Raw genomic sequence first — 23,187 nt, 5'->3', positions numbered from 1 at the left:
AATGGAATGCCGGCCCAGACTTCCCTCTCTTTATGGAAACTGGTTCTTAGAAATCTTCGGCTACAACCCTGAACTGTGCATGCCTCTTCTAGTTGCGTGTGCAACTCCCAAGTCTCCTAAGCAAAACACCCTATGTAGAAGTTACATTTTTCTTTCATCATCTCCTGCTCCCATCTTCAGGTCGGCAAATAAGAACTCTGTGTTTAAGGAATCAGAATAGGTAGGAGCACCAATTCCAAAGGAGGCCCTGGGAAGCCTGAATGACTGACTCTATTCCTCCATGCTGGAGAAGCGCACCCAGACAACGTTTCATTGAGTTGTATAGACTGGCTGAGCTCTGGAGCCACCAGGGTTGGCTGGCGCTGAGGCTTGAATCTGCAGTTTCAAGGGGCATCTGGAGGGATTCTTGGGCTATCTCGGTTGACCCGACAGGCCACAGGTTGCCCTCAGGGACCCTTGGCTGTAACTGACCTTTAGTAGGGCTACTAAATTCATGGCTCTGGTACTTGGAGCTGCAGAGCAGTGCTTCAGTCAGTCGGGTGATATTTATTGAGCACTTCCCATGTAGGTCTCTCTACTAAGCACCTGGGAGAGTACAATACAACAGAGTTGGTAGACATGTTCCCTGCCCTCAGGAGCTTACAGCCAAGAGGCTCCCCCCATCTCCCCTAAATTATTGAGATTCATCAGGGAACTTTCCATCTGTTCTCTCCCTCCCCGAACCCCATTAGAAGTCCATGGAACAAGCACCAGCTGGAGACCAAACCTTTACACTTCATAATCATTCAGTCAGTCATTCATATCTATTGAGCGTTCAATGTGTGCAGAGTACTCTACTAAGCACTTGGGAAAGTACAATATAGCAGACACATTCCCTGCCCATAGTGAGGTTCCAATCTGGGAGGGATGTTGGGGGGGGAGGGCAGACAATATAAATAAATTACAGATATGTGCTTAATGGGAGGGGGGAATGAATGGGCAAGTATGGGTGACGCAGAATGGAGAGGGAGAAGGGAAAGGAGGCCTTAGGGAAGGCTTCTTGAAGGAGTCTCAGCAGGTCCTACTGGCAGCATGATGAATGAGGTCCAAAATGCTGAATAACAATAATAATAGTATTTATTAAGCACTTACTGTATGCCAAGTACTTTAGTAAACACCGGGGAGGATACAAACAAATCGGGTTGGACACCGTCCCTCTTCCGTGAAGGGCTCACAGTCTCGATCCCCATTTTACAGATGAGTTAACTGAGATGGAGAGAAGTTAAGTGACTTGCCTAGTATCACACAGCAGACATGTAGCAGAGACAGGATTAGAACCTATGCCCTTCTGACTCCCAGGCCCACGCTCTACCTACTAAGCCACACTGCTTCCCTATGCTTCGGTATCTCAGACATGGAATCAGTGCTGATCCAGCTCCTTTAAGGATTCTACTCCTTATATTAGCTCCGTCGCTTTTCAACCTGCCAGATCAGTTTCACTCAAGCCTACTTATTATCGAATTGTACAGAACTTTTCTCTGCTGTCATTTTTATGACTAAGCCATATTGCCCTTAATGTCATGGTGTGACATGTGGTGGATGTGGATGTATTACAGACTGCCTATTAAATCCGTTGGCGATCCCGGGAGTAGAGAGAACATGCTGGCCATAATTATTCCTGGGTCAAACAAGGGTTAACGTAATGCCAACTCAGATGAAGTCTAGCCCAAATAATGCACTTTCTAAAACTATTTCAATCTCCCGGGTTAAAGGAAAGATAGTAATGGAATCATGTTACTCGAATGTGAAATACCTAAAAGCATATTCTTCCGTCCCTCGAGTTGACCCAACTTAAACAGGGTAGGCGGACTATGATATGTAATAATATAGCAATCATCTGCCTGCACTAAATTTTAGTGGCTCTGATAGGTGAAATAATTTGCAACTCTTTGCACTCTTTCAGATCCAGATGGTTCTATATCCTGATTGTATTACGGAATTTCCTTTCTTCATTTGCTTTAACACTTGTGCTTTCATAGACTTACCCATTGAGTGACATTTCCCCTCCTGTTCCACTCGCACACCTCCATGCACATAATCCAAGGTTTGGGGATCTCTTGTTTCTTTAGCTCATCTTTCAGTTCTCATTAAATCAATTGACATCCCATGAATTGCCTGTTTTTGTGACACCAAAATTTGGTGCTGAATTGTTAATTGGTGGAGGATCTCAATTCTTTTGAGTACCAGATCACTTATTGTTGAGTTCAAGAAATTATTCACTCAGCCTGGACCAAATAAGAAGAGGAGAAGATACCATTAAATTCAATACCATTTTTTTCTCTAAATCAAATTGAAATCCGGGTCAGACACAATTGGGTGCTATTTTGGGGGCAGCAAAAGTGAGGAGATATTGCCCACCACCTGCCTTTCTTTTAGTAATAATAATAACGATGGTATTTAAGCACTTACTATGTTGCCAAGCACTGTACTAAGCGCTGGGTTGGAAACAAATCAGGATGGATACAGTCTCTCCCATGTGGGGCTCATACTCTCAATCCCCATTTTACAGATGAGGGAACTGAGGCACAGAGAGGCGAAATGACTTGCCCAAGGTCACCCAGCCGACAAGTGGCTGAGCCGGTGTTAGAATCCATGATCTTCTGACTCCCAGATCTGTGTTCTTTCTACTAGGTCCTGCTGCTTCTGTAGTTTCAGTTCAGACTGTAGCATCCCAAAGGAGTGCCAAAATTTTTTTTAATCACTGATATTTTGGTAGTTTAATTTTTTCTGGAAAAATAACTTTGATAAAGGATTTCTGAATTGTTTCATTCCATGATTTACTGTCTCTGTTCTGGTATGTAATATTGTCTATTGTAATATACCAGAACAGAAACAAAACAGAAACAGATACTTAAGTGCTTACTATGTGCAGATCATTTTACTGAGCGCTTGGGAGAGAACAGTGCAACATTGGCAAACATGTTCCCTGCCCATAGTGAGTTTACAGTTTAGAGGAGGAGACAGACATTAATATAAATAATTTCAACGGGCAAGCCTACATGAATTAGACACAGTCCCTGTCCCTCATGGGGCTCCCAGATTCCATGGGAGGGAGTAGAATTTAATCTTCTTTTTTTAATAGATGAGGAAGCCGAGGCATAGAGAAATTAAGTGATTTGTCCAAAGTCACAGAACAAGCAAATGGCAGAGCCAGGATATTTTTAACCACTCAATCTCCAAGGGCTCCTTCCCCTCTGCCTTCAAACATGCCCACGTCTCCCCCATCCTAAAAAAACCCGCTCTTGACCCCACTTCCCCCTCCAGTTATCGTCCTATCTCCCTACTACCCTTCCTTTCCAAAATCTTAGAACGAGTCGTCTACAATCGATGCCTAGAATTCCTTAACTCCCATTCTCTCCTAGACCCCCGCCGATCTGGCTTCCGTCCCCTCCACTCTACCGAGACTGCTCTCTCTAAGGTCACCCATGACCTCCTTCTTGCCAAATCCAATGGCTCCTACTCCATTCTGATCCTCCTTGACCTCTCTGCTGCCTTTGACACTGTCGACCATCCCCTCCTCCTCCATACCTTATCTCACCTTGGCTTCACAGACTCTGTCCTCTCCCGGTTCTCCTCTTACCTCTCTGGCCGATCATTCTCGGTCTCCTACGCTGGAGCCTCCTCCCCCTCCCATCCTTTAACTGTTGGAGTTCCTCAAGGGTCAGTTCTTGGCCCTCTTCTGTTCTCCATTTACACTCACTCCCTCGGTGAACTCATCCGCTCTCACGGCTTTGACTACCATCTCTACGCAGATGACACGCAGATCTACATCTCCGCCCCTGTCCTCTCCCCCTCCCTTCGGGCTCGCATCTCCTCCTGCCTCCGGGACGTCTCCACCTGGATGTCGGCCCGCCACCTAAAACTCAACATGAGCGAGACTGAGCTCCTCATCTTCCCTCCCAAGCCCGGTCCGCTCCCAGACTTCTCCGTCACCGTGGATGGCACAACCATCCTTCCCGTCCCGCAGGCCCGCAATCTCGGTGTCATCCTTGACTCGTCCCTCTCGTTCACCCCACACATCCTATCCGTCACCGAGACCTGCCGGTTTCACCTCTACAATATCGCCGAGATCCGCCCTTTCCTCTCCACCCAAACGGCTACCTTACTATTACGGGCTCTCGTTATATCCCGGCTAGACTACTGTGTCAGCCTTCTCTCTGACCTCCCTTCCTCCTCTCTCGCCCCGCTCCGGTCTATTCTTCACTCCGCTGCCCGGCTCATCTTCCTGCAGAAACGATCCGGGCCTGTCACTCCCCTTCTTAAACAACTCCAGTGGTTGCCTATCGACCTCCGCTCCAGACAAAAACTCCTCACTCTAGGCTTCAAGGCTCTCCATCACCTCGCCCCTTCCTACCTCTCCTCCCTTCTCTCTTTCTACCGCCCACCCCGCACGCTCCGCTCCTCCGCCGCCCACCTCCTCACCGTCCCTCGGTCTCGCCCACCCCGCCGTCGACCCCTGGGTCACGTCCTCCCGCGGTCCTGGAACGCCCTCCCTCCTCACCTCCGCCAAACCGATTCTCTTTCCCTCTCCAAAACCTTACTTAAAAATCACCTCCTCCAAGAGGCGTTCCCAGACTGAGCTCCTCTTCCCCCTCTACTCCCTCTGCCATCCCCCTTTACCTCTCCGCAGCTAAAGCCTCATTTTCCCCTTTTCCCTCTGCTCCTCCACCTCTCCCTTCCCATCCCCACAGCACTGTACTCGTCCGCTCAACTGTATATATTTTCGTTACCCTATTTATTTTGTTAATGAATTGTACATCGCCTTGATTCTATTTAGTTGCCATTGTTTTTACGAGATGTTCTTCCCCTTGACGCTGTTTAGTGCCATTGTTCTTGTCTGTCCGTCTCCCCCGATTAGACCGTAAGCCCGTCAAACGGCAGGGACTGTCTCTATCTGTTGCCGACTTGTTCATCCCAAGCGCTTAGTACAGTGCTCCGCACATAGTAAGCGCTCAATAAATACTATTGAATGAATGAATGAACCAAGATCCTCCAATCAATCACTTGTATTTATTGAGCTCTTATTGTGTGTAGGACACTGTACTAAGCACTTGGAAAAGTACAACACAACATTATAAGACACATTTCCTGTCCACAAGGAGTTTACAGTCTAGAGGGAGAGCTTACAGTCTCCCAGGCCCAGGCTCTTTCTTCCAGGCAGTGCTGCTTCAGTCTCCAAACTGCTTCAGGTATTATAAACCCTTAGAGGGTAAACTGAGACACTCAGCCTCAGTGGTCTGCCTGAAGTTATACACACTTGGTTAGGGACAGAGTAGCTTTAGAGCCTTGGTCTCCCAACCCCCAGGATAAAGCCCATTCTGGGAGTCTATTGCTACCATTCTTTGGGTAGGTTTTGCTTTCATGTTTGGGGGACAAATTAGGCACAAATGTCAACAGAAGCATAAGCTTTGAGCTTCTCGGTTATCTCTAGCCATCCTGGTCACATTCCTCTCTGGTGGACCATTTTGCACCATTTCAACAATCTCGGTGGTTTGTTAAAATTATCCATTTCCTCTATTACCATCCTTTCATGTCCTTATAGGAATTTTAAGAGTTCCTCATTATAATGGTGTGACTTTATGTGGATTGCAGTGGTCCTGTATGTGGGTAGGAGTCCTTCACTGCAAAAAAGACCTGGGCAAGTCATAAGAAAACAATTAGAGTTAATTGCAGCTGCTCTGGGCTTTAAGTGTTGGTTTCAAGTGCAGGCAGTGAAACACACAGGTGTGTATTTTATGTGTAAAACTGGACAAGAAGATAAAATTCAGAGCAGTCAAATTAGAGGTAGAGAACCAATTTTTTAATTTCATGGCTCATTTTTGACACTGAGTGTAAGTGAACCATTAGGCACGATTATAGGTAGGGCATGGGGTAATATTCTGTAGGGCACCGGGCTTCTCTCGAAGTAATTGTAGACAATTATGTGTAAGAAAAACTGCAAGTTATTTAAGATGGAACCTTGAACAAATAAGAAATAAATTTGGGGCATAGCCTACCCAGGCCTGGCCCAATCCAAGCTTGGGCCGGTTTCAGCTCTGGCCTGAGTGAGTAACCACCTGTCCAGAAGTGAGAACCCCGCAGTCAGGAAGCTGGATCTGAGTTCACTTGCAGGGAATTATAGTACCAGGTAGACTGCCCATACTTGGCCTCCTTGGCCACCCCACTCTGAAACCCTCAGAAGAATGGAGGGGAAGAGTTCTAAGGCCAAAATGAACAGAAAAGACAGGAAGCAGTGCAGCCTAGTGGAAAGAGCATGGGCCTGGGAGTCAGAGGACCTGGGTTCTAATCCCAGCTCCACCACTTACCTGCTGGGTGACCTTGGGTAAGTCACTTCACTTCTCTGGGCCTCAGTTTCTTCATCTGCAGAATGAGGATTTCAATACTTGGTCTCCCTCCTACTTCGACTAAGAGCCCCATGAGGGTTATAGGACGTGTGGAATTATCATCTTTCTATCCCAGTGCTTGGCACATAGTAAGCACTTAACAAATGCCACAGTTATTAATGGACTTAAATTTACATTTTGATCATTTGTAAATAATAATGGTAAGCTCCTAGTGAGCAGGGAATGTGTCACTTGTGTCTGAACTTTCCCAAGGGCGTATTGCAAGACACTCCATCAGTGATAGCTCAAGAAATATTATCATTACTATGAAATTTCCCAGCACAAAGAGCTGTGGCCATCCAGAATTTTCTTGGAGTCTCAGAACTAGAAGGCCACTGGCTTGAGTGTGGCCCATACAGGAGTCTGTTGGATGAAGGTCTTCCCTGTTTACGGAGATGCATTCAGAATCAAATTGGTGATTTGTTTGTGCTGCATACTGATAGTTGATGCCATTCTTACCTACTTTTTTAGGCTCCTGGTTCTTTCAGGGGATCTGCAGATATATCCGGGCCGGCACTGCTGAAAAACACTAATGTAGGGTTAGAATTTCAGGCAGCAGTGGTTGACAGCACCCTAAAGCTGAACTTTGGAGCTGGCATTCTCTTTTTGTTGTTGTTGTTATCTTATTTGCTTTAGGAACTAATCTGATTTGAACAGCTTTTAGCAACAAATGGTTTTAAGCAAGAGTTTATTTTAGTGTGTACTAGTCCATAGAGTGCTATTGTCTGTCATCCTCCTAAGGATTTGGGCTCCTCACTCTTAAAGTCCCAAACCCTGTTACTAAATTCCTGTAAAGCAGTTTTAGATCTTCTTGATCTGGATTAACCTGATCACCATTATCTGTACTTACTCTTTTTATTCTTTTTCTTTTCTCAGTGTGTTGGAGGGTAGATACTGTTGACGTGAAGCAGTTTGGATCCGTTTAAGCTTACTTCCAGAAAAATGAAAGTATTTTTGCTCTTACTGACATTCGTCTTCTCTTGGAGGTATCAGACATGCTTTTAAGACTCAAGTATTTTTCCTCTGTAGGTGTTCCACAGAAATGAATTTGGGTGTTTCATTGGGGCAGGCCATAGCCTCCATCAGCCCTGGCTCGAAAATACCACTTTTCCAGCATTAAATAATTTAATATCAACACAATCATCATCGGTGCTATTTTTTGACCTAAGAAATTTGCTGGGCCTTCCATTTTCAGCCAGCACATGGTGTGGTGGTTTTCTGAGGAGATTGTTTATTTATTGATTAAAAGAAAAATCTAAGTTGAAATGTGAGCACCTCTGGAATAGAAAGCTCTTTCATCCTTACCTTCTTTTTAGGTTCTAGGTGCCTTCAGAGGATCAGCAGATGTATCTGGGCCGGCACTGCTGAAAAAGCAGCATGGCCTGGTGATTAGACCATGGGGCTAGGAGTCAGAAGGACCTAGGTTCTAATCCCAGCTCCCCCAGTTGTCTGCAGTGTGACCTTGTCAATTCATTTCTCCGTATGTCAGTTCCCTCACCTGTGAAATGGGGATTAAGACTGTGGGCCCCAAGTGGAACATGGACTGTATCTTGTATCTGCCTAATTGCTTAGAATAATGAGTGGCACATAGTAAGCACTTAACAAATACCGTGTTTTTTGTTTTTTTTTAAAAAAAAAACAAGAAAAAATCACCATAAGCCACAGTGATGACCCAAAGTCCAGACCTATATTTCCCAGACCGTCCTGTCTTTGCCTCCTAGCTGCACTCTCTTTGACCATTATTTTCTGAGTTGTTCTGTAGGCTAGTGAGAATTGGATAACAGAGTATAATAGAGTTTTCTCCTTTGCTTTTTTTCTTGGGGCTCCATGAAGCTGTTATCAGGCCCCTCCTTCTCCCTGAACACCCAAGGCATTAGCATTTTGTTTCAGAGACTCCTTTTTTCTCTACTGAGTCTGTAGGTGTGGAGATAGGCATCAGCTCCTGTGACACAAGTTGGAGACTGTCTGGATTTAAAATGCAGGTTGTATTTGGGTGGTTCTTACCTTCTAGCTAGGCCAGTTTTGTTTCTAAACCCTTAAAAGTCTCCAGGAGTAAAGAAAATAGTGCTCTTCCCTCTCTTATACCTTGCAGAACAGTGTAAACATACCAAAATCATATACCAATGGTATTTTTATGAGCCTACAATGGTCAGTCAATCAGTGGTTTTTATTGAGTGCTTATTATGTGCAGAGCACTCTACTAAGTGCTTGGGAGAGTACAGTACAACAGAATTGGCAGGCATGTACCCTGCCCACAATGATCTTACAGTCTAGAGGGGGAGACAGATATTCGTACAAACAAATCTTCCTGGATGGACATATGTACATTAGTCACAGCCCCTACCCATCAGGGGGCTTACAGTCTTGATGTATAAGGGAGGAGTGGCAACAGACATGTAAGGAGAGCTGAAACCAGAAAAAGACTAAAATAGCATGAAACCAAGGAAAAATTCACAGTGTAAAAACAAAAAAAGACCAGTACTGTGGCTAGACGGCTGAGTCCAAGTCCACCCGGTGCTACAATAAACATTCCGGCAGCCAGGCAGCATTCTAAGCACTGGGGTAGATACCAGCTAATATGGTTGGACACAGTCCCTATCCCACAAGGGGCTCACAGTCTTAATACCCATTTTACAGATGAGGGGAATGAGGTTTTCGGGGAGGCCTCATAGTGTTGTTTTTTCCCTTTCCCTCTGGAGCAGTGGAAGATGGATCGGGATGGAGAGTCTTCAGTGGGGCAGAGGAGAGCAGATGTGGATTCGGGTAGGAGCGGTGTATTGCCGGGGATGGGAAGAGGGGTGGGTATATGCCGAGGGCGAAATAGAAGTAGAAAGCTAAATTGAAAATATAATGGGCTATAGTGGGGGTCAAAGCCAGTGGATAGACCAGATCAATCTTCACTAAAAGATGACTGCCGCGAGGAAATAGCATCATATGTAGAACTTAAAATGTTCATTCGTGGCATCCTTCCATTTCTCCCTAATCTTTTTTCAGCAACTCTGTTGGTGTATAAAGGTTAATGGTAAAATAAATGAAAACTGCTAATGCATAAATGCTTTCTGGCAGGAATAGAAAATGTTGCAGAGTTTTAAATTGCCCAGATAGACGACAGCAAGGTAACCAAGTGAGTAAACATTAAGTGGAGGGATTCATTCCAGCGAGAAATTGAACCGAGATCTTTTCATTGGGGATGGGGTGTTGGGGGGTGAAAATTATAGTTTTCTACCAAAGGAAAATAGTGAAAGCAAAGCAGAGAGCCATGACCTCAGCAAATATTATTTGGTTGTGATGATGGTGGGGATGACATTGATCTTGCTGAAATGGCAAACCTTAGGCATTATACCTGTGGCTGCTCTTATACATTAATCAATCGTATATTTTGAGCGCTTACTGTGTGCAGGACACTCTACTAAGCTCTTGGTAGAGTACAACACAAAAATATAACAGACACATCTGCCCACAATGAGTTTACAGCCTCCCCAAATGCATTTATACACTTAGCTGGCCAACTATTGGAATGTGCTACACTACTAGTCAACATACCAGAAGCTGACGGGCAGGAGGCTCAGCAACAATTCTTGGTCCAGCACTTCTTCTCTTTGGGGCAGCCTACTTTCATCATCCCATCCCACCTTACTCTTTCCCTTTCCCCTTTCTAGTTTCTACACACCTTGCTCTCTGCCTTCATCAACCAGAATAGAGGAGCAGCTATGTCTGACAGCAAGGTGGGGTGAGTAATCACAAAAAGATTAATATTCCCAAACCTTGATGCCCAGCCCTTGGCCTTTCTTCTCTAGTTGTTAAACAGCAGCAGTGGTATTTACTGAGCATCTGCATCGTGTAGGGGGCATATAAGGCCAATTTCCTGCCCACAAGCTTATACGCTAACAGGTAGGGGATCAAGTTAACTTGTGAAAGGGAAGAGTAAATCAGAGACCCTCGTTTTGAGGCAGGTGTCTTTTTTTTTTTTATGGCACCATCAGAATGAACTGGTCTGGTCTCTCACCGCTCTCTCTTGCTGCCAGCCACATGTTTGGTATTGATTTGGAAGTTCCCCCAACTTGAAGCATCAACGCCTCCATTTCAGAGGGTTCCTTTTTTCCCCTCTTTCCTTCCTCCATTCTTTCGTCCCCAAGTCTAGCTAGCTGCCTGAAATTGACCTGTCTTAATTAGCTCTCTAAATGTGCTTCAAAGGTCATTTACCCCTCTGTCACAGGAGGCTATTCCCTGCCAACCTACCACCAAGAGGGAGGAAAGACTATGTTGGCCAGCCTCTGGCTTCCAGACTGACAAACACAAACCATTTGGGGCACAGAGTTTTTGTTAGTTTGTTTTAATGGTATTTGTTAAGCGCATACTCTGTGTTCTAAGTGTTGGGGTAGGTAATCTGGTGGGTAGGTAATCTGGTTGGACAGAGTCCCTCTCCCACATGATACTCACAGTCTTAATCCCCCGTTTACAGATGAGGTAACTGAGGTCCAGAGAAGTGAAGTGACTTGCCCAAGATCATCCAGCAGATAAGGCATCTCCCGAGGACTTTGTACACTGCTCTGCACACAGTAAGCACTCAAATACCATTGATTGATGGATTGATTCACTGAGGTAAATTTTGTCTCAGGCTGTTTTCTCTTTCTCCCATGTACATAAGTCAGGATTCATGAAAAATGTTTGAAGTCGAATAGATAATTTCCAGTTAAACCCTGGCAACTCAGGAATGTAACTGCTAAGCATACCATTTAAATTAATTTCAATTAATGGCCTCACTTTCTTTAATTCCACATTTAGTGAACATCTTCAATATGCTGGGCTAGGCAAAGTACATAATGAATACCAAGGCTTGGTGTTTTATAGCCTCTCTATGTAGGAGGTTGGCTTTTAGAGAAATAGCATGGTCTATGAACCATTTGGGATTTTAGGGTAATTTTGTTTTTAATGTTAAAGAAACATTTCATTAAAACTTTAATTAATGCCAAGAAAGGTCTCTTTCAAGGCTTCTCCAAAGATAGCACTTGTTAGTGCATCAGGCACAGTGAGGTTCCCCACTCTGGCATGCTGTTTAGAAAGCACAGCTTCCGGATATTTGATTAGTTGAGATTTTAGGTCAGTTTGAAAAACCCGACAAGTGTCGTTGAGGAAGTAGACACCACGCTTAGGTCAACAAAGAAACTGCAGTGGTAGAAGTAAGTTCTCAGTACGGCACTCAAGGAGCAGACATCTTTTAGAAACCATTTCAGCAGCATTTAGTAGTATTTATTGAGAGTCTACACTTGTTCAGAGAGCTGAACTAAGTGCTTGGGAAAGGAAAGTACAATAGATTTGATTGACGCCCAATAGGAGCTTACAGAGTATACCAAGAGGTTCTCTTGGGGAGACTCAGCAAGAACACTAGAAGGAAGCTTAACATTTTCTCAGCTGCATGTGTTTCCAGATCCACCAAAGAGCAACCTTTTAAGGTGCTGGAAGATCTATCAATCAGTTGTATTTACTGAGTGCTTATTGTGTACAAAGCAATGTACTGTATGCATTTGGGAAAAGTACAGTACAACAAAATTGGTAGATATGAGTCCTGCCTTCAAGAAGTCTTAGGGAGGACTTTAAATATTTAACTCTACTTCACTCTTATCTCTCTTGCTGCCAAACTCTTACTCAAGCCTGCCTTTCTTCTTCCCGTCCCTTTCCCAGACTGCAGACCACTGTTCTTAGATTGTGAGTCCCGTGGGGGACAGGGAACATTTCTATCTGTGTATTCTCTCCTGGGCTTAGTATGGTGCTCTGCACAAAATAAGCACTTAATAAGTATTCTTACTACTACTATTCTTCTCATCTTCAAAGCCTTACTAAAATCACTTCTCCAAGAGACCTTCCCTGACTAGTCTCTTATCTCAATCCATGGTATTTATTGAGTACTTATGGTGTACGAAACATTGCACTAAACACAATACAACAAAGTTGGTAGACATGATTCCAGCTCTCAAGGAGTTTACCAACTAGATGAGCAGTATGGGGTAATGGATAACACACAGCCTGCGATGCAAAAGGTCATTGATTCTAATCCTGGCTCCACCACTTGTCTGCTGTGTGACCTTGGGCAAGTCACTTAACTTCTGTGCCTTAGTTATCTGTAAAATGGGGATTGAGATTGTGAGCCCCATATGGGACAAGGGGTTGTGCCCAACCTGATTTGCTTATATTCATTCCAGCACTTAGTACAGTGCCTAGCACATAGTAAGTGCTTAACAAATGCCATAATTATTATTATTGTTATCTATGAAGGAGAAACAACATTATAATAGATTATGGATAAGGGGGATAGTAGAGGATAAGAACAACATTTACATAAGTACTATAAATACTTGAGATTGTGAGCCCTATGTGTCCCAGGAACTGTGGCCAACCTGTTTATCTTTAATCTACCCCAGCACTTAATACAGTGTTTGCCACATAATAAGCGCTTAATAAACAACATAATTATTACTGTAGGGTGAATATCAAAGTGCCTGACTTGATCAAAATACCTGACTTATTCAGTAACTAGTTCCCATCATGATTGCCATAGCAGCTCAGAAGTGAATTTGTGAGTTTGTCAGTACAAAGAAGAGTTAAAAGTTTGCAAAAGCAAGTTCTTGCTTTCCAAGATGGATGACGTAGCCATGTCACACCAACCATATTACAGGCTGATTGCTTATAAAAGCAAGAGGGGATGAATATGAATGAAATGTGAATTGCCAAGCTAGGAGTTTCATCCTGTAGTAATAAAGGGGTGGCATATTTTCCACCTGAGATTTACTTTGTTCCCAGGAATTAATTGGTTCTATCAAAAATGCTGCCCTGGGGACCTTTATACAAGGCTTAAAAGGCCATGGCCTTCTGAAGCTCCAGGTTCCAATTGTTGGTGCTTAATAAATGATAATAATGAACCTGATTCTCCTCCCCAGAGCTACCAGGGCTCAGCAACGTACCCTGGAGAACTGTAGCCGGAATAGCAATCTCCTCATTCCTCCCTCTACCCTTCCTCCCTCCCTCCCTATGTATATTAAGCAGCGCATGAGCCTGGGAGTCAGAAGGACCTAGGCTCTAATTCTGGCTCCCTCACTTTTCTTCTTTGTGCCTTGGGCAAGTCACTTAACTTCTCTGTGCCTCAGTTACCTCATCTGTAAAATGGGGGTTAAGACTGCGAGCTCCAGGTGGGACATGGACTGTTTCTAACCTGATTCGTCTATCTCCCCAGTGCGTAGCTCAGTGCCTAGTACATAGGAAGTGCTTAGTAAGCGTTATTAAAAAAAAACAAACAAAAATCACCGCTCTCTCCCTGTCCTGTGAGTCCGTGGCCAAAGAGAGTTACAGTTAACAGGGGGTGATGAAAGAAGAAGTGGAGATAAAAAAGATGGGAAAAAAGAAAATGATGCTTTTTGACCCTGTGGCAAGTCCTCTCTAGTGGAGGATTTTTGCAGTGGGTTTCAGGGTTCATCTACTAGACTGAGGTGACACCATCAATAATTTAGGGAGTGTGGGAATGCAGTTGGGTCAGTATTCCAACTGTAAATCAATTTGTTTTCTTTATCATTTTTAAAAGACGCTAACTGGAAGCACATGGAATCAAATAGTTGCCAGCTGCCTCAGTGAACATCGAGGGCATTTTCGAGTTTTAATGTAGACTGTGACTTACTTGAACCCCCTTTACTTCTGAAACACTAATCCTTGCTTTAAATGAGATGAATAATGGATCAAAAAGTTTTGCTTATCACCTCCACTCTATCCTGCTTGTCGCTTCTCTACATCCCCGCCTGCCTGCTTTGTTTGAATGGCTGGGCTGTGCCGAGACGCCAGATTCTCCTTCAGTCTCTCCCCAAAGGGAGTTTGGCTTTTCTTTCTTTTTCCCTCTGCGCTTTTAAAACGCTTCAGAGTTTTAAAAATCAAAAACAAAACTCAAAAATCATCTGTAGCTCTGGGAACTGAGAAGTGTACACATCTGTTTCCACATAAGTATAAATCGCTGGCTTTTCCAATATTAAATACGGAGCGCTTGCCACATAGCTGGCTAAAGTTTTCCGTAACTTGAAACGGTACTTGAAATGAAAACAAAACTATATAGCTTCTTTACCATGGGAAGGGAAAACATTTAATTTATCTTCTCAGGCTAACCAGAGGAATGACGCAATGCAGCTGATGCTTGCTATGGTGCTGGAAGCCATAGCCTTCCATAGTTGTTGGGGAGTTAATTGAGGTCCAGCTGTTTTCCTCTGCTAACAAACATCCAGCCAAACAAAGGTGACTATTCTCCCTCTTTCTGTATCTCCAACATAGATGTTTTCCACTTTAAAAGCTATTTGGTCCCTGGTTTTGTAAACTTAACCAGTTGCGTGGAGTTTTTCAGCTCAAAGAGGCAGCATGGCCTAGTGGGCAAATATGATTGGACACAGTCCCTGTCCCACATGGGGCTCACCATCTTAATCCCCATTTTATACATGAGGTAATTGAGGCACAGAGAAGTGAAGTGACTTGCCTGAGGTCACACAGCAGACAAGTGGCGGAGCTGCGATTAAAACTCATGACCTTCTGACTCCCAGGCCCATGCTCTAGCTACTATGCCATGCAGCTTCAGTGCTTAGAACATTGTTCGATTCATAATAAGTGCACAACAAATTCCATAAAAAAGGGACTGTGTCCAATCTAACTTGTATCTCTCCCAATGCTTAAAACAATGTTTGACACCTAGTAAGCACTTAGCAGATACGTGTCTTTTTTTAAATATGCCTCAATAATGAAACTTTTCCAACCTTATTAGAAAGCCAAGTTTGTAAGGATTCAGGGCAACCAGTTCATCTCTAAAATGAGGACAAGATACCTATTCTCCATCCCATTTAGACCATGAGCCTCAAGTGGGAAAGGGAATGTGTCGAATCTGATTATCTTTGGATATAGTGCTTGGCATACCCATCAATCAATCAGTGGTATTGAATGCTTCCAGTGTGCAGAGCACTGTACTAAGCACTAGGGAGAGTACAGTACAGCAGTGTTGGTAGGCAAATTTCCTGATGCCAGTGAGTTTACAATCTAGTAAGCTTTAAACATATACTACAGCTATTATTATTGTTAATATTATAACCACCTGGGATCCACTCTAGTTCTCAGGTGCAAGTCTCCTATCTGCTCATCTCAAGGCCTAGGAGCAGAGATATGATCTGATGTCAAAGGTGAGAAAGAGAAGCAGTATAAGAATACACAAATCCCAGCCAGCAGTATTTATGGATTAACCCTAGACTAAAAGCTCCCCTCTTTAGACTGTAAGCTCTCTGTGTGCAGGGACCACGTCTGCCATTTATGTTATATTGTACTCTCCCAAGTGCTTAGAACAATGCTCTGCACACAGTAAGTGCTCAGTAAATACCATTGATTGATAGAGCACCTTCTGGTCACAGGCCACAGCACTAAGAGTTTGTGAGAGTACAGTGGGACTAAATCGGCACGATTCTTACCCCCCGGGGTGAGAGTTACTTAAAAAGGTTCCAGACGGGAGCAAGAAAGAAAAAGGGGTATATTTAGGAGTTGCTCTAAGTGATAGGGTATGCAAAATTAATCTAGAAAGTGGTACAGTAGGCTGTGCGCATACCTGTATTTAGGTAGCGCAGCTGTACTGAAGAGGGAGGTGGCAGGATATAATCTCAGAAGACAAGCGATTAGTCAGGGAAAGCCCCTTGGAGAAGATGTGAATTCAGAAAGACTTTGTAAATGGGGAGCACTGTGGGATTGGGCCGTGGATAATCCTGTTCACTGTCCCCTTACCCTCTTACCCTGCCTCTCCTACAACATCCCAGCCCACATACTTTGCTCTTTTAATGCCAACCTTTTCACTGTATCTGGAACTTGTCTCTCTTTCCTCTGACCTCTTGCCCACATCCTGTCTGTGGCCTGGAATGCCTTACCTTCTCGTATCCAACAAAAAATGAATGACGTCCCCACCACCTTCCAAGCCTTAATAAAGGCATATCTCCTCCAAGAGGCCTTCCCTGACTAAGCCCTCCTTGCCTCTTCTTCCACTCCCTCCTGTGTCCCCCTGCCTTGCTTCCTATGGTCATTCCCCCCTCCCACCCCACGACAGTTAATGTATGTATCTGCATTTTATTTATGTCTCTCTCCCCCCTCTGAACTGTAAACTTGTTGTGGGCAGGGAATGTGTCTGTTTATTGTTGTACTCTCCCAAGTGCTTAAGACAGTGCTCTGCGCAATAAATGCTCAATAATGTGATTGAATGAATGAATGACTGGACCTTCGTCTTTTCCTCAGGAGGGATAGATGGGAGCCAGCCATTCCACAGAAACTGCTTCTGTCCCCTCTAGCTCTGACCAACCCAACATTCTGGCAGCTCCTGATTTGTGAGGAAGGGGCAGAGGTTTAAAGAAAGCCTCAAGTCACCTAAATCACCTCGGTCTTTATTGTCTAAAATTGATGCAGTGACTTTCTCCAGACAGCGGTGGGGTAAGGGTTTAGTCAACTGCCTCTTCCTGGCTTGCAGATGATCTCCAAGTAGCCTGAGATGTTCAGGGCTTCCCCCCAAAAAACAGCTTACTCTTTTTGCTCACTAGCAGAGTCGGGCCTAGTACTTTGAGTTCTGCAGGGAAAGTGCTGTCCTTTATTCTGTTGAGCATTTTGGGGTTAGAGCAGTCTTCAGTGATTGGATTTCCTCTTTTTCAACCAGACAGTTTCTATCTCTATGATGGAAACAGGAAACAGCATAACTTAGTGGAAAAAGCACAGGCATAGGAGTTCGAGGACCTGAGTTTGAATTCCTGTCCGTCACTTGCCTACTCTGTGACCTCGGGCAAATCGCTTAATTTTTCTGTGCCTCAGTTTCTGATTTGTAAAATGGGGATGCAGTCAAGCAATTAGTCGTGTTTATTGACCACTTACTGTGTGGAGAGCACTGTACTAAGCTCTTGGGAGAATACAATATAACAGAGTGGGTAGACACATTCCCTGTGCACAACAAGCTTGGAGTCTAGATGGGGAGACAGACAGTAATATAAATGGTTAAATTACAGATGTGTACGTAAGTGCTGTGGGGCTGAGGAAGGGGTGAGTAAAGGGTGCAAATTCAAGTGCAAGGGTGATGCAGAAGGGAGTAGGAGAAGAGGAAGTGAGGGCTTAGTCAAGGAAGATTGCTTGGATGAGATGTGCTTTTAATAAAGTTTTTGAAGGTGGCCAGAATGATCAGTATTAGATCTGTTCTCTCTCCAACTTGGGCTGTTAGCCCAATGAAGGACAGCGGCTGTGTCCGAACTGATTATCTTGGATCTAGCCTAGTGCTTACTACAGTGCTTGGCACATAGTGAGCACTTAACAAATACCACTATATCATCATCATCATCATTATTATTGAAGCTGAGTGCACAGTCTGATATTTGAAGCATTCATTTAAGACTGGGTTCATCTGATTCTTTGCCTTTCTCATTAGTCTAATGTTACTTAAGGGCATGAGAGATGTGTTATTGGCCTTTCCAATAGATAGATGTTTAAGAAAGTAACGTCGGCTATTACAAGGATGATTAGGTTTTTAACATATAGCTAATTCTGCCAGAATGAGTGCTTTCCTTATGCATTTTGGCTAGGACGTTTTTAGGAGATTGGAGAAGCTTTATCCGACAACATGAGTCTGTTTGAATGCAGGGCTATACGGTGACGACAGAAACCGCATGCGTGTGGGGGGTCGGGCAAAGCGAGTTTTCCTCAGTGTGGGGTCCTGCAAGTGTCACCCCCACGTTAGAGCAGGACTGGATTTGAAAATGCGTTTAGGCCATGCACTTTTTTGTTGTTGTTTTTCTGATTTACTCATAGCATCCTGTAGGGTATTTAACATGACCTAGTGGAAAGGGCACAACAGTGGGTGTCACCAAATTTGGGCTCTAGTTCTTGCTCCTCCACTTGTCTGCTGGGTGACCCTGGGTAAGCCACTTACCCTCTCTGGGCCTTAGTTTCTTCATCTGTGAAATGGGGATTAAATACCTCTTCTTCCTTAAGAACTGTCTGATCTGATTCTTATATCTGCACCAGCACAGGCCTTGGCAAATATTAAGTGCTTAGATAACAGTATTTTTATAACTATTATTATTATTATTGTTGTAAATATTAGTATTAATTTAAAAGAGGTCATCAATTTTGTAGAGAAAACATCATCACTAAGCTCAGCAAAATTTGCAATTTTCAATGTAAATGTCAGTATTTTCAACCCTAGCGACTTAAAGCATAATCATATATGTATATATATTCCCAAATATATATTTCAATGGATGTGTATAATATAAACCTGACATCTTGCTTGTCAATATCTCCTGACAGTGATTCTGTATTAGCTTCAGTTGCACAGACCTTTAAGTCTGATTAAATATTTATAATGATACTTTGGGTGTGGGTGAAAGGTATTTTCCCATTTGAACTCTTAAAAATTCAAGTAGGAATCCCTCGGATGTCACAACAGTGGCCCAGCTTTGTTCTGAACTCTCAACTTTCATTCTTTGATGAAGTGTTCCTGTTTTGAAATCATGGATGTTATTTGGTTTCCATGTGTGGAAGGGAACTCCCTCTAGACTGTAAGCTCGTTGTGGGCAGGGAATGTCACTGTTGATTGTTGTATTGTACTTTCCCAAGCACTTAGTACAGTGGTCTGCACACGGTAAAGGTTCAATAAATACGATTGAGTGAATAACATTGTAGGCATTTTTCATATTGGCACCGAGCGCAGGACATCTGGGGAGCTAAGGTTTGGGGTTCAACGGCAGTAACAAGTGAAGATGACCTAAGGGGTTTGTCACCTCACGTGAAGCGAGGCATCAGTAGCTAGTGTGTGGATGGCGAATCAGCCAGGTGGTCCCAAAGCTCTGATCCAGGGAATCCCCAAATGGAGCCTGACCTGTCTCTGTTGAGTTGTACTGTTCCTGGGGATTCCAAGTCTCTGGGCAAATCTTCCAATAACTCAGCCACCTACCCCCGATTATCACTCCCTGCTCGCACTCCCTGTTGGAGGTGGGAAGGAGGACTTCTTAGCCCTAAGCATTTCTGGGCCACGAATGTCGTCTAGAACACAGACCAGGTTTCTGGGACTTTATGGCCCAGAAGTGGTTGGGATGGTTTCTGTGTCTGTTTCTTCAGGGGTCCTGTGGCAAATCAGCTGCCGTAACCATTTTGGGACCTGTCAATCTGGGGATTCCTGATGGTCACTTAATCACTCTGGCTACAGCCCCCTTCGTACCAGCCAGGGAGTGTGCAGGTGTGCGGCAACTGAAACGCTTCCGTAGGTGGACTTTGGTTTTGCCCGGGCCTGCTAGCGGCTGGGGATTCTGGATCATGAGTAGTCAGAACACCTTTAGGAATGAGACCCGAGCCTCAATCAGTAGTATATATTAAGCACTTACTTTATGCAAAGCTCTGTATTGAGTGCTTAGTAGAATGGAATGGATGGCGATGTGATTCTCGCCCACAAGGAACTGGCTGTCTAGCCACATAGGTACATAAAACAATAAATGTGTAATTTGTTATTAAGTATTGTATGTAAGAGTAGTATTGAATGTAGAGAAGCAGCGTGTCCTAGCGGATAGAGTACGGACCTGGGGAGTCAGAAGGACGTGGGTTCTAATCCTGCCTCCACCACTTCTGTTATGTGACCTTGGGCAGATCACTTCTCTGGGCCTCAGTTACCTCATCTGTAAAATGGGGATAAATGTGGGACAGGGACTGTGTCAAACCTGATTCACTTATATCCATCCCAGCGCTTAGTACAGGGCCTGGAACATGGCACTTAATAAATACCACTATTACTATTATAAAACAAGGTGAACAAATGATATCGGAAAGTAGCGACTGCAAACGTGCTAAGACGGTGCAAAGGTGCTGAGTTAATAGTAAGAAGGCTGTGACTTGGGGAGGAAAAAAATTCATTAGGGAAAGTCTCCTGGGGGAATAGGATTTCAGAAGGATTTTGCAGGTGGAGGATGCAATGGTTTGGCAGATTTGAAGGGGCCAAGAGTTCCAGGCAGGAAGAAGAGTGAGCCAGGAGTTGGAAGCAAGCAAGTTGAGGGGAGGAACAGTGAGTGTGGGAGAGATGGAGGGAGCGAGCTGGGGTGACATTGGAAAAGAGAGTGGATAATAAAAGGGAAAAGTGTTGATGCTGTCATAAAGCTAATGGCCAGGAATTTTTGTGTGTCATGAGGATGGAAGGATAACCCTGGAGGGCTCTTAAGTGAAGAGAGGGGTGCAGGACATTATAGAAAGATGAGCTGAGTTGCAGAGTAAAGTAGAAACCGGAGAGGGGAGAGTCCAGGGAGGAGGCTGAGACAGGAGTTAATAGGACACGTGCCTGGACCTTGGTGGTAACCCTTTGGAGAATCAGTCAATCAGAGGAATTTATTGAGCACTTACTCTGTACAGAGCATTGTGCCAAGTGCTTGGGAAAGTACTGTATAACAATATAACAGACACATTCCCTGCCCCTAACAGACGAAAGGGTGAATCCAGGAAGTGCCGTGGAGAAAAAAACCCTCCCTGCCCCTAGTTCTTCTTGTCTCCAGCACCAGTGGAGATTCTGGGGTTTTTCCTGGTTGGACGAGGACTGAGACAGGTCTGACAGGATATTTTTGTTTTAAATAGTTCTCTGGTTGGGAGGAATTGTCTGCTTTAGTGCGCACAGCTGAATTTAGAGCTGACAGCAGTGGAGTGGCCTACGCTAGTAACCTAAAAGGAACGTGCCTAAAGATCACCAGGCAACAAACCCGCAGCATAAAGAGCACGGGTCTGGGAGTCAGAGGACGTGGGTTCTAATCCCAGCTCTGCCACATGTCTGCTCTGTGACCTTGGGCAAGTCACTCTACTTCTCTGTGCCTCAGTTGCCTCATCTACAAAATGGGATTAAGACTGTGAGCCCCATGTGGGACAGGGACTGTGTCCGTCTGACTATCGCATATTTACCTTAGCACTTTGAACAGTGCTTGGCACATAGTAAGCAGTTAACAAGTACCGCAGTTATTATTATTAACAAGCGGCAGACGCTGGGCTGCCCTCTATAAGATGCTTCTCATTCCCTGTGCCTCTCTTTTTACTTGTTCTCAAAACTCACTCCTTCCCTGCCCCTGCTTCCGTGGCCAAGCTCGCTGAGCTCTTTGCGTTATGTTGAAATAGATGTTTTAAGAGGGACTATTTCTTTATGGGAAATAATATTCTATTTCATATCAATGGTTGTACGAGTTTTCACTGTACATGGTCTCACATATACTCATGGGACATCTCGTTGCCATTGGACGTACTTTCAAGAGTTTGGCGTTTTCATGGCATTTCTTAAGTTGAGTGAATCAACTATGGCAGCACGGAGTTTTATAAAGGACACTGACTAGACTGTAAATTCCTTGTGGGCAAGGAACGCATAGACCGACTCTGTTGTATTGTGCTTTCCAAGCGCTCAGTACAGTGCCCTGCACACAGCGAGCACTCAATCGATGCCACTGATTGATTATTTGAGATGCAAGTTAGTAAAGTGCTGTCGGTAAAGGTAGAAAGGCCATAGTTGACCTTCTTAGAGATAGCCGTACAGAGGGCAGTTTCATTTTCTTTCATCAACGTGAACGCCTGTTAATGCGAAGTAGGAGAAGGGTGAGCAAAAGTTTAGATTTGGGGATCGAAATAGGTCAGCACCGGAACCACAAGAGATAATTCCTCCCCTGTCCCCATTTCAGGATTATGCAACTATAACGCAGTGGATGATGAACGAAGTTTTATTTTGCTCCTATTTTCTGGCATTCTGAATCTTGATACAGCTCTGTTTTGGGCTTGTGGTTTGATGATGGACTTCATGGAGTCTTGCTTTGGAATCACAGTCGTTAATAGTTTTAGCCTGTTGAACGACCCGGATGACCCCCCAGGAAAGCCTGGCCTCAAATTACCTCCTGAGAAGGCCCTGCGTCTTTCTGCTTCCAAAATTAAGGTTTGGTAGTGAAGAATCTAAATAGAAAGTTAAGCCAGAATTCAGCGAATTCTGGTCTTTTAATGTAGTCCCACTTCTGCCCGGTTTATATTTTGATAGATCTGACCACAACTTGAAATCCAAATAAAAACCATGTAGCAAACAGAATTACCTGTGCATCAACTTAAACTTGGAGACTTTCTTTACAAGTGCAAAACTGCAAGGTGAGGAACTTCCAACTGCTGCAGTTCATCGTGCCAATGTGGGCAGAACTAACGTGAGAGAGAGAAAAGAGTCTGGCCGAAAATGCATACGTGGCAGACCGTTTTGCCTTAGCAAAAGGTTTCCAGCAGTTTATTTTACCAGATGAGGCCAAAATCATGAATGAGGTGATAGAGAAGCAGTGTGACTCAGTGGAAAGAGCCCGGGCTTGGGAGTCAGAGGTCATGGGTTCGAATCCTGACTCTGCCACTTGTCAGCTGTGTGACTGGGCAAGTCACTTCACTTCTCTGTGCCTCAGTTACCTCATCTGTAAAATGGGGATTAACTGTGAGCCTCACGTGGGACAACCTGATTACCCTGTCTCTCCCAGCGCTTAGAACAGTGCCCTGCACATAGTAAGCGCTTAAAAAGTACCAACATTATTATTATTACTTTCATCCAGCATTCTCCTTTCCATCCCTGATGTGTCGGACGCTTTTCTTTGCTTCCACCGTAAAAGCCGCAGAGTAGCCCGAAACAAGCCGATTCCCTCACCCGGAGAATCGATCGACTGCTTCCCCGACCCTTTGGCTCTTCGTTGGAAGTTTAAGGGATGCCAGA

At 44.3% G+C, this 23,187-nt stretch overlaps 1 protein-coding gene across 2 annotated transcripts in view; it reads left to right on the top strand.

The window, feature by feature from the left end:
- The window catches only part of FAM110B (family with sequence similarity 110 member B), a 132,254-nt gene that overhangs the window by 26,601 nt on the left and 82,466 nt on the right, over positions 1–23,187 (top strand). The window contains exon 1 of one of the 2 annotated variants that reach the window (XM_039912650.1): positions 10,898–10,981. The exons of the other annotated variant lie outside the window; for it this stretch is intronic. The gene's annotated coding sequence lies outside the window, so the exon portion shown is untranslated. Of the gene's footprint in view, positions 1–10,897; positions 10,982–23,187 lie in introns of those variants that run through there. 2 annotated transcript variants of the gene reach the window in all.

This window comes from Ornithorhynchus anatinus, chromosome 7 (assembly GCF_004115215.2).
Source record: "Ornithorhynchus anatinus isolate Pmale09 chromosome 7, mOrnAna1.pri.v4, whole genome shotgun sequence".
Lineage (NCBI taxonomy): Eukaryota > Metazoa > Chordata > Mammalia > Monotremata > Ornithorhynchidae > Ornithorhynchus > Ornithorhynchus anatinus.
This window is presented reverse-complemented; position numbering and strand designations above follow the sequence as displayed.